The sequence below is a fragment of the Thalassophryne amazonica genome, chromosome 6 (assembly GCF_902500255.1).
Source record: "Thalassophryne amazonica chromosome 6, fThaAma1.1, whole genome shotgun sequence".
In the NCBI taxonomy this organism is placed as follows: Eukaryota; Metazoa; Chordata; class Actinopteri; order Batrachoidiformes; family Batrachoididae; genus Thalassophryne; species Thalassophryne amazonica.
Genome location: NC_047108.1, coordinates 51,931,254 through 51,941,925, shown reverse-complemented (window position 1 = coordinate 51,941,925; position 10,672 = coordinate 51,931,254). Strand labels below are relative to the sequence as shown.

Genomic DNA, 10,672 nt, shown 5'->3' with positions numbered 1-10,672 from the left:
TTTTTGTTTTATACAGTTTGCCAGGACCATGTTCCTTTAATACATAGCCTAGTATGACATAATCCAAACAATTACAGAGTCAGCTGAAATTGTACCCATGATATTGATACACCTGTACATAATGCCAGAAGTAGCCAATGAAAAACTCTCACGATGGGGATGGATATGGGACGTTCCAGCTGCAGCAAGGGTGCGTGGGTCGCATAGAAGGGGCGGTCTGCACATAACTGGATATGAAGAAGATTGGTTGAATGGAGAAGTTGTATTGTATGACTACTGCTCCTCTAAATGCAACCTGGTCACACGGCAAGTTGTGATTCAGCAGCACAAAATATACATTAATCTATTGGTTCGTGATATTGTGACGAAAAGCGCCTCATTTCGTCACGGCAGCACAAATTCATTCTAATTCATTCTGTGATCACTGCACGGCATTAAAATTGAAGCGGGGGGGTTGGGGTGGTTATGGTTAGGGTGGGGGGAAGAGTAAGATTCGGTTATGGTTAAGGTTAGTGTCAGGGGTAGGAGTAGGGTTAGGAATAGTGAGTTAAAAAAAAAAACCTTCACGAAAATTTGACTCATTTCATCACGGGATCACACACACAAAAAAAAAAAACAAAAACGTGAGACTGGGCTACTAAATGAGCTGCTCACACAGTTTCACCTGAGAGACACGTGTGCAGTTCAATTTCCTGGACGCAAGACTCTACTATTTAAATAGTGATGTCAAAAGACCAAGCGTACACAGTTGTTAAACATAATGACAGGTGACAAACTGATTGGTTTAATTATTTGCGTAAACAGAAAGTGGGGTTAAAGCGCTTGTGCTAAATGTGTTTTACACTGTGGACTATGGACTGGTCAAGATAGGGCCCTATATGTAGCTACTGCAACTGGGCCATGAGAAAATAAAAGAAAACCAGGCCTTTTTTTTATTTTAAAGACCAAAGTATAAAAAACCTGAAGCAGATCTGTTTTAAACCACTGGATGCTGTCAGATCAGTTTAATCACTGGCTGTTAGATTGCAGAGTAAATTTGAAAGCAGTTCATATTGCTAATCTGATTGTGTACTGAAACTGTGCAGCAGCAGAGTGCTGTCACACTGGCTCTTTCCCCAGGTTATTTCAAATAAATGTTCCTCATAAGATTTAGGGCACTGCAAGATTAGCTATGCAAAGTCAGAAAATCCAAATTTATCATATTGTTGGCAAAGTTTCTTTCTTGCCAAATTCTTGCTGCAGTTGTGTGTTGTCCTTTTTGACTGCAGCTTGTGCAGAAGCTGCCAGGGCAAACAGGAAGCCAAACACAGCGATGTCTACCCACAGCTTTTACTCTTGTACCCTCATTTCAGAATGCTGTACCTGTAAATCTCTTGTGAACACCGCAGTTGTTAGGGTTAGTAGTAGTGTGTTGTGGAGAATCGCACATACCGAAACACAAAGCGTAAAATCTGTTATAAGCAATGAATAAACTAAAATACAATATTTGCAAGGATGTGCATTTGCAAAAAGGGGAAGTTGTGAGTCATAACAACAGATCTCATTCTTGTACAGACAGTGCTTTACTGCAATAAGATTAAGGACGGTTTTTCAGCAGGCAGGGGTGTAAAAAAATGAAGCAAAAACTTACAGGATAAATGTTCTACTTTGGTCTAAAATTTATAAGATCCTGCCAAAGTGGAGTTATATGCATATCTTTTATTCAGATTGTTATTTGTAGCCCCGATACCTGTAAGCCCTGGTTTAAAAAAAAAGGTGCAATGAAAACATCCCTGACAGTTGGGCACTGTGAGCGCTAAAAGCTGTCAGACTGGCCACATCCGCTCTCCGCTACAACTCAAGGTGCAATGGGGGATTTTCAAGTTGTCACTAGACAACACCTATGTGCATGCGTGATGACGTCACAACTCTGTCCGGTTAGGGAGAAGAGGTTTCGTTCAATAACAAGAACTGTCAAGAAACGTTCTCATGTGTGGTTGGAGTTGTGTGGCGGTAGGAATCACCTTTTGAGTGCTTGAATAATGATGTCAGTCGCACAAAGAAATCAAATAATGGTGAAAACATGTTGATTGCACACAGAATGTTGGTATTTTGGTCGTTGAACTTTCTTAGCAACGAAGCCCCGTTCACACGGCACTAATGAAGGACACTGAAGCCAAAATGAAACAATAAATCTGCACGTTTGCATGCCGTCTGTGGCTGGAGAAGCTGTGCATGTACACACAAATGGACACGAAAAATGGTAACGAAAGATCCTCCCCAGCCACAGATGGCTGCCATCTCTGGCTGGGGAGGATCTTTCGTTACTGATCGTCAATGTTCGAAGTTGGGCCAAACAGAACGCTGACGGTACGGGAACTACACAAATGATGAGGAATGTCAAGACAGAAAGCAAAATGGAATACAGATGAATTTAAGTTGTCATCGGGATTCGTTCACATTTTTCAACAGTTTGAAAATTCTGACGAAGCGCCAGCTACAGGAACGAAGCTGGATGATGGTTAAATGATGTCCAGGTTTCTTGTTTCATTTTGGCTTCAGTGTCCTTTGTTTGTGCCGTGTGACCGGGGATTTACATTGACATTCACACCACTGCAGCACTCCTTCTCATTCCTTGTGGGTTAACAACAACAACAAAATTACTTACAGATACAGCGTGGAATTCAGCTCCAGTGGTCATTTGACTCCCTGGAAATCTGACAGGTGAGCTGTTATTTTTAATGACACCAAACACGCAAGCAAGAGGTTCACTAACCAGAAGTCTTAGTTTCAAACTGGCAGCACAACTTGAAAAATGTCCATTGTGAAAACAGTATCACTGCAGTATCATCACAGCTTCTTTCCATCTGCAGCTAGACGTAAGCTGCCCTGACACATGACTTTGACCCGCGCACTTGCTCATCGCAAACCATTGTAAACTGTGGTGGCTTCGTGCAAGTGCGCAAAGAAAATTTTGAAATGTTCAAAATCTCTGTCATGCATTCATTACGTGAACATTGTGCAAACAATTAAAAATCACTTAGTGTGAGTGCGAGTGTTTGCATCAGCACACCACATCACAGCGCAGCTCATCTGATCGATTATAATGAGATGTTAAATCTGTTGTAAACATACTTTTACAGCTACTCATAAGAAGGAATGAACATGCAACTGTTTTACCAAACTATTACAATATAAACATTACAAATAATTTTAAAGTGTCCCAAATGCGTTCTCCACCTCATTAAATGCAGGAGAGAGAGAGAAAGAGAGAGACGAAAAAAACAGCTATAGCTGAAACGGTCCTCTGTCACTCCGGAAGTGATTAGAGGTGTTTTCAACAACCAAACTCTGAGAGTAAATGATTAATCGACTATGAAATAATTATTCTATATACGCAGTGTCCAGCGCACAAACACAGCGGGTGGGATTGTCACAACGAAGTGCACAGGAGTGCGGAGCCAAAATGCATGCAAGTGTCAAAGCACCTTCATAAATAATGCCAGAGACCCCCATTTACCCTGCCCCCCCACCCCAACAAAGTACAGAATGATCATCCCTGTACTGAAAGGTACTGTACATTTGCATGCCTTTGCACAGCCCCATTCCACTATGTTATATTTATTCAATGGTCAACATAGTTTTGCCTATTTGACTCCTTTGCTTCTTACAGAAGTATTTTTTCATTTTCTTTTTAATTATTGTTGTTTATGCACCAATGACACCAGATCAAATTCCTTGTACGTGAGAACTTAGCAACTTGGCAATAAATTTGATTGTGATTCTGATTGCAAAAAAAAGTATGGCTCAATTTGTTTTGCAGAATTTTGGAGGACAAACTTTAAAATTTTACCTGTTAAAGCCACTCTGTGCGTGATTTAGGGGCGTTTATTAGCAGAAATGTAAGATAGCATTAATATTAACCATCATATATCAAATGAAGAAAGAAACCATCTGTTCATAAGCATATAATTACCTGCAATAACAATATGAAGTGTTTTCATAATCTTAAAATGAGCCCTTCATATCGACATGGGACCGGGGCCCCTGATGAAAGCAGCCATGCTGCACTGCCATGTGGATATAGCTCTTCATACACTTTATCCAATTTCAGAGGACACACAGAGGATATAGAAAGTTTCCACACTTGGCCTTTTACACATTTTAATTTTTTTATGCCACTCAAAAAATAATACTAATATTCAGGCTTATCTCAATTAAAATTTCCAAAAAATATCAACTTTAAAATCAAATTGAAAGCAAACCTTGTTGCCACAATAATGGATTGCAAAAGTAACACCATCCTGTAGTAGTACAATTTAAGTAAATCAGCACTTTTGCAACCAGTTTCCCTGAGATAAGACAAGGGATGGACAGACAAACATTGTCCTGAAGGAGAAATAATATATCCAGTGATGCCGGTAACGCGTTACTTAGTAACGCGTTACTCTAATCTGACCACTTTTTTTAGTAACGAGTAATCTAACGCGTTAATCTTTCCAAATCAGTAATCAGATTAAAGTTACTTCTCCAAGTCACTGTGCGTTACTATTATTTTTCATTGTGGGTCGATAGCAGCATTAAACTTGGTCTGTGGGCAGGAGGTCGGGGTTCGACTGAACTGCCCACTTTCAGTGAGCTGTGAGCTTTTCATCCGCGTTTTTTTGCAGCTGCTCGACTCGTCCTCACCTCTTAAAGCGCGGTGATCAGCACACCTGCACTGAGCTTTACAAAGACATTTTTATACTTTTTTCCTCCTTTATTTAGAATTCTGAGCTGAGCTGCTCCGTATCGTCTCGTTAAAAACAGCTGATCCTCGGCGACGCGTCAACAACTAACACTGTTTTCCACTCAAATGCACCTAAACTCTCTTTCTGTGGACCACATGATGTGAAAACGCAATAAAACTTTCTTACCTGTAAATCTGGTCCTGTTTTCTGCATAAATAAATGTTATCCATTCTTTGTGCTCAAACGCCAAAGCAGGGGCGAATCCAGATGGAATGGGGGCGTGGGGCAAGGATGTGCCCCCCCACAACACCCCTAGATTAAAGGTCCAGTTTTGAAGCCGTTTTTTACTACAACTACTAATACTGCTTCAAATAATAATAATTTCGACAAGTAAAATGTTTAGAGAATTTAAATGTTAGAAAAATGTTTGAATTGAATAGTTACATTTATAAACAATGTAGGTTTGAAATTGCAAGTTTTACTGTTACAGTGCTGTCAACAGTTAAATATGAGGTCAAGAAAGAGGTCTTTATTTTACTTTTTATAAAACAAGTATTTGTTTTCATTGAAGTCAAGAAAGGGTGACTATAAAGTGAGTTTTGGCAAAACAGGTATCATTGTCATGTTGACGTGGGTTGTTGTCGGCAGCTGGGGAAAGTAACTAAAAAAGTAACTAGTAATCTAAATTAGTTACTTTTACAATTGAGTAATAGTAAAGTAACTAAGTTACTTTTTCAAGGAGTAATCAGTAATCAGTAATTGGATTACTTTTTAAAAGTAACTGTGGCAACACTGCCTATATCGGCCCGGCAGCCCATTGGTGCTGGTGCTAATCTCCAGATTATGTAGCATCAAGCACATGAGAGTCCATGAATCCCCCTGGAGGGTACACAAGTCACTTCCTCATCTGAGGCTGGTGTCGCCGACCGAACAGTACCCCTTAAAAATTGGTCCACCCTGCCTTCACTGTGCATGCGTCATTTCTGAGCGTCAGCAGTGAGTCACTGATTATCACCTCGTTTCTGCTTAAAACTACACTCCAGTCATCATCTATTTCAGAGACAGATATCTGAAGCTTTTGTTCAACAATCATTTCCACATAAATTCAGCATTATTTCATCATAAAAGACAGGGGACCGAGCAGAGTTCCACACAGCACATCTGAGTCTGACGTCAATGTCATTTCGGAGCGTCAGTAGTGAGTCACTGATTATCACCTCGTTTCTGCTTAAAACAGCCTTGTTCCTGCTTAAAACCAATGTTAGAATGATTTAGGAGGCTTTCATTTATCATCTGTTGATTAAAAATCACATTATTCCCTTTGATCACTTTGGGTGTAGAGAGTCAGTCTCAGGTGCATGCGCAGTGAAGGCAGCGCGGACCAATTTTTAGAGGGGACCGTTCAGTTGGTGACATCGGTACCTATTTACATGTGGGATACAGATATGTAGCCTGAGTGGTATTCAAACCCAGGTCCATATATTGGCATGCCAGCTCCTTATCCACCCAGCCATACATTATTGTAAATCTGTCTGGAGAAGGCAATTCTCAAAAACTATAAAAGAACACAGAGACGAGTGAAGCCACCAAGAAATATGTGATGAGTGGTTTTATCGGCTTCTCTGGCTTATGATTGGAGGAACTACCCAATCAGACCACAGCTTCATGGTGGAGTGGCACAGAAAAGGATTTTTGAAGAAAGAAGACATGAAATTTCTGCTACAGTTTGCTGGAACACACACAGGAAACTTGATCGCACATTTGATCCATTTTCTTCTCTGTTCTTTTCAAACGTGAAACTGTATAACTGGTGACGCCAACATCCAAAATCTGCATGATGCATGGTTTATAAAATCACATTCACAGAAGGTGAGAACATGTTTGGAATTATCTGGGTGTCTTGGTGACTTCCCTCACTTGTCCGTTTCTTGCACAGTCAGAACAGCTTATTCCAGAAAGATTTACCAAACAGCACCATACTGCTGCTTCTATTTCTTAACAACTCATATACATGAAGTCAAAGACAGGTTCATGCATCCATCCCCTGACTACAGTAAAATGGATGTTTACAAACTGTTATACATACATACATATATATATATATATATATATACACACACACACACACACACACACACACACACACACACACACACACACACACACACACACACACACACACACACACACACACGCTCCCTCATCTTCAACCATTTATGAGTGCAATTAAGGGTCACGGAGTCATACAGCGCAAGGCGGGGTACACCCTGGACAGGATGCCAGTCTTTCGCAGGACCATATACAGACAAACACCTATGGACAATTTAAAGATTCCAATCCACCTATCCTGTGTGAGCACCCAGAGAGAACCGACACAAACATGGGGAGAACACACAAACTCCACACAGAAAGGCCACAGGTGGGAATCAATCCATGACCCGAGGCAACAGCGCTAACCACTATTCCACCGTGCTGCCATATATAGGGTGTCCCAAAAAAATATACATTTAAAACACTCAGTTTCACCCTTAAATGCTACAAACTTAATCACTTATGTTTCTTTTTTACTTGCAGAGACCCTGAAGTTTATGTTGATGCCAAGCAAGCCTCAGGAAAATGCCAAGATTAACCATACTACAACGAACAATAATTATTGAGTTTTGGCACCAGACCAAGAGTGTCAAACAGGTGCAGTGACTTTATGTTAGACTGACAAAATGCAGGGCCAATATTGACATTGGTATGAAAAACTTCAACCTTTTAGCTTTCTATCCAGCCATAAATTCATTTCCTAGACATATGCTTTGACCATTTTCTTTGCTGATAAAATGTTGCATATTTTTTATATATATATTTGTCCCCTCTAACTTTCCCTTTTGATACTCTGTGTGCTTCTTGCCCTGTGTGCTGCTCTGCATTGCTGCTGGAACCTCAATTTCCCCGAGAGTCTTCCCAAGGGATCAGTAAAGTTTCTTTCTTTCTTTCTGCATTTAGTTTGTCCAGTTAAATATGAGCTGCAAAAATGGACAAACTGTTTAAAAAATAGCTGTAATTCCTAAAGGGTTCATCCACTATTTGTTTTAGAACTAAAACTTTACACTGGTGTTGTACAGCAGCACAATTACAGACATATTGCGTTACTGTCTAAATACTTATGCACCTGACTGCATTCACCTCTCGTGTTTTTCACCGTCTTTTTGTTCCACTGGAGCCAAACAGAGACAATGCCAGTTCCTCCACACGCAGTGAAGAAGCTCCATGAAACCGCTGGCTGCGTCTTCTCAGAGGATGTGAACCGGTTGTGACCACAGCATGTGTAGGTGATGAGATCCGTGGCAGCAGGACAGTGACGGCTTATATTTACACTGGTCATAAATCACTTCATGTGGTCAACAGACCGCCGCACGACGGCTGCACAAACACCTCAGCACGCACATAAACACACACGCACATAAAGCCCTTACACTGAAAATGGTGCACACATATTACATAATTAATACCCTCCACATCCATTTGTGCACTTCCAGAAGAGTCCTGCTTGAAAGTGATTTTATCAACACAGGCGTGCGTCCGCTTTAAGTCCTGCATGCAGACGAGCACGGGCACACGTTGTTGTTGTTGTTGTTGTTGTTGTTGTTGGTGATGAGTGTGACAGGCTGTACGTACCTCACTCTGCGCTCCGGTGCTGACTTTCTATCTGGTCCTCAGCTCTCCATCTCTCATCTCTCTCCTCATGCCCGCTCTCCATCACACGCACACACGCATACACTCACACATACACACACATACACACACGTACACACAGAGCCGAGTGTTTGAATCTGACAGATCTCGCTCAACCCAGCGCCCTCCCTCTCCCCGGCTCCACCTCCCTTCTCCTCCCTCCTGCCAAATATGCCAACCAGCACCCCCCCACACACACACACACATCACCTCCCTCGCTCCTCCCCCTCCTGTGAAGCAGTGCGAAAGCCACAACCCAAGCCACGCCCCTCGCTCGCTCCTCCACTCGCGGCGGCTATAAATACCGCTGCTGCTATGAATATACCTCCTTTCTGCCTCAGCATCCCTCCATCTCTTGCCTGCGCTATCCTCCCTCCCTGCCTCTATCCATCCATCCCTCGCACCGCCAAATGTTTTTCCTGATGACCTTGTATTATTCGCCTGAACACAACGGCATCCTTTCCTCTTTGCACAGAAGATGCAACGATTTTCACACACGTGCGTGTGTGTCGTACGCCAGCAGCTGCACAAAAGCACCCACAGACAGGCATACACACAACCACATCCAGCCATTCACGTGTTTCACACGGTACAACCCGTCTCCTGCGCTTCCTGTCTGTTGCGCCGGATGTGGTGTATTTTTCCCTCCTGACGGCTTACAAAAACATTCTTTTATCCCATACTGACAGCAGGTCATTTCACAATGCCTCAACATGAATCAGTCTGCATGGAGCCTTAATTAATAGACATAATCACTGCAAGTTTGCAACTGGGCTGCATGCACTCCAACCACATCAGCATTTATCCCTTCACTCCATCATCCACATTCTATTTACCAAACCGCGCAGGAAACATGATGCATGGATTAAATTGCAAATACGAACACTGTTACATCCCTCTGTCTGTATTTCTGTACTGTGCAGCAAAGCATCCAACATGACAGGTGCACAGCAGAGATTCGCATTGCAAAGTACAGTAGGTGCACGTGTAAAATTGCATCATTCCTATCTGTTACTTATCAATGCCGACAATATTGTTCGGGAATGAGGTTACCAACATCTGGCAAAGGCGTGTTATGCCTACCAAGGGTACACTTAAACGGAATCAAATCTTCTGCTGCAGGCTATATAGTATGTCACGGATGTAATTAATCCTCAGACTGCACCGCTGCCGAGCTATAAAATTATAAATGCGGGCACGAAGAAGACAAAGACGAAGATTTCAACCTGATTGAAAAAAAGGGATACTTCTCTGCTGATCATTCCTCTTTGATACTAGAAGATCCCCCCCCCAAAAAAAATAAAAGCAAGGTGCCAACATCATACCATATAAGGCAAAAAAAAAAAAAAAAGCTTTGTGTGCAGTGCTACACTTGTGGTCAGAGGTTTACATACGCACATTGTGCATGAATATCATGGTAATTTTTTTTTTTTCTTTGCCTACGTGGTACCTGGCCTCAGTCCTTCTTAATGAATGACACTTTTATTCCTTGTGACTCAGTTCTTTCTTGGTGTTTTGACAAGTCTTTTTTGTGTGCCTCCAGCATTCCTGCCTCCTATCAGCTCCGTCGTGGCTGCCTGGTCCAGCTCTCATATCCACAAACCATGTAGTCTGAAAACTCACTCCGGCAGTTATTCTGGTCAAGTCAGCAACTCCCTGCACTCAAATAAATAAATAAATAAATAAATAACTTGCTCAGTGAACATAAAAGAATACATTAATTTAGCCAGAAACAATTTTGCTGGGTGACCTAAGTGTAAATTGGGTTAATATGATGAATTTGCATTACTGTTTCCCAATTACCATGGTTGAGGCCAACTAGACTCGGGGGCCAACACCCCCGAGTCACACTAACTGTCAGAATGCTCGTAGCACGGGCCGTGGGGGAGGATTACCAGCAATCTTCCACTCCAGCTTATTAATTAATCAAAAACCCAGACAGAGCTTTAATTCATTTGAAAGCTTGACTCTTAGTCTTGTCCATCTAAAGTGGAAGTCCCAAAAAACAGTTTTATTTGTTATTATCTATCGTCCACGTGGTCGTTACTGTGAGTTTCTCTGTGAATTTTCAGACCTTTTGTCTGACTTAGTGCTTAGCTCAGATAAGATAATTATAGTGGGCGATTTTAACATCCACATTGATGCTGAGAATGACAGCCTCAACACTGCATTTAATCTATTGTTAGACTCAATTGGCTTCGCTCAAAATATAAATGAGTCCACCCACCACTTTAACCATA

At 41.7% G+C, this 10,672-nt stretch overlaps 1 protein-coding gene across 2 annotated transcripts in view; it reads right to left on the bottom strand.

Annotated features, from left to right (window-relative positions):
* arhgap4b (Rho GTPase activating protein 4b) overlaps positions 1-8,557 on the bottom strand; it is a 100,395-nt gene extending 91,838 nt beyond the window's left edge. Inside the window, exon 1 of one of the 2 annotated variants that reach the window (XM_034172171.1) lies at positions 8,376-8,557. The gene's annotated coding sequence lies outside the window, so the exon portion shown is untranslated. The remainder of the gene's footprint in view (positions 1-8,375) is intronic. The other variant, XM_034172172.1, reaches the window with a different exon arrangement.
* Between the last annotated feature and the right edge of the window lie 2,115 nt (positions 8,558-10,672).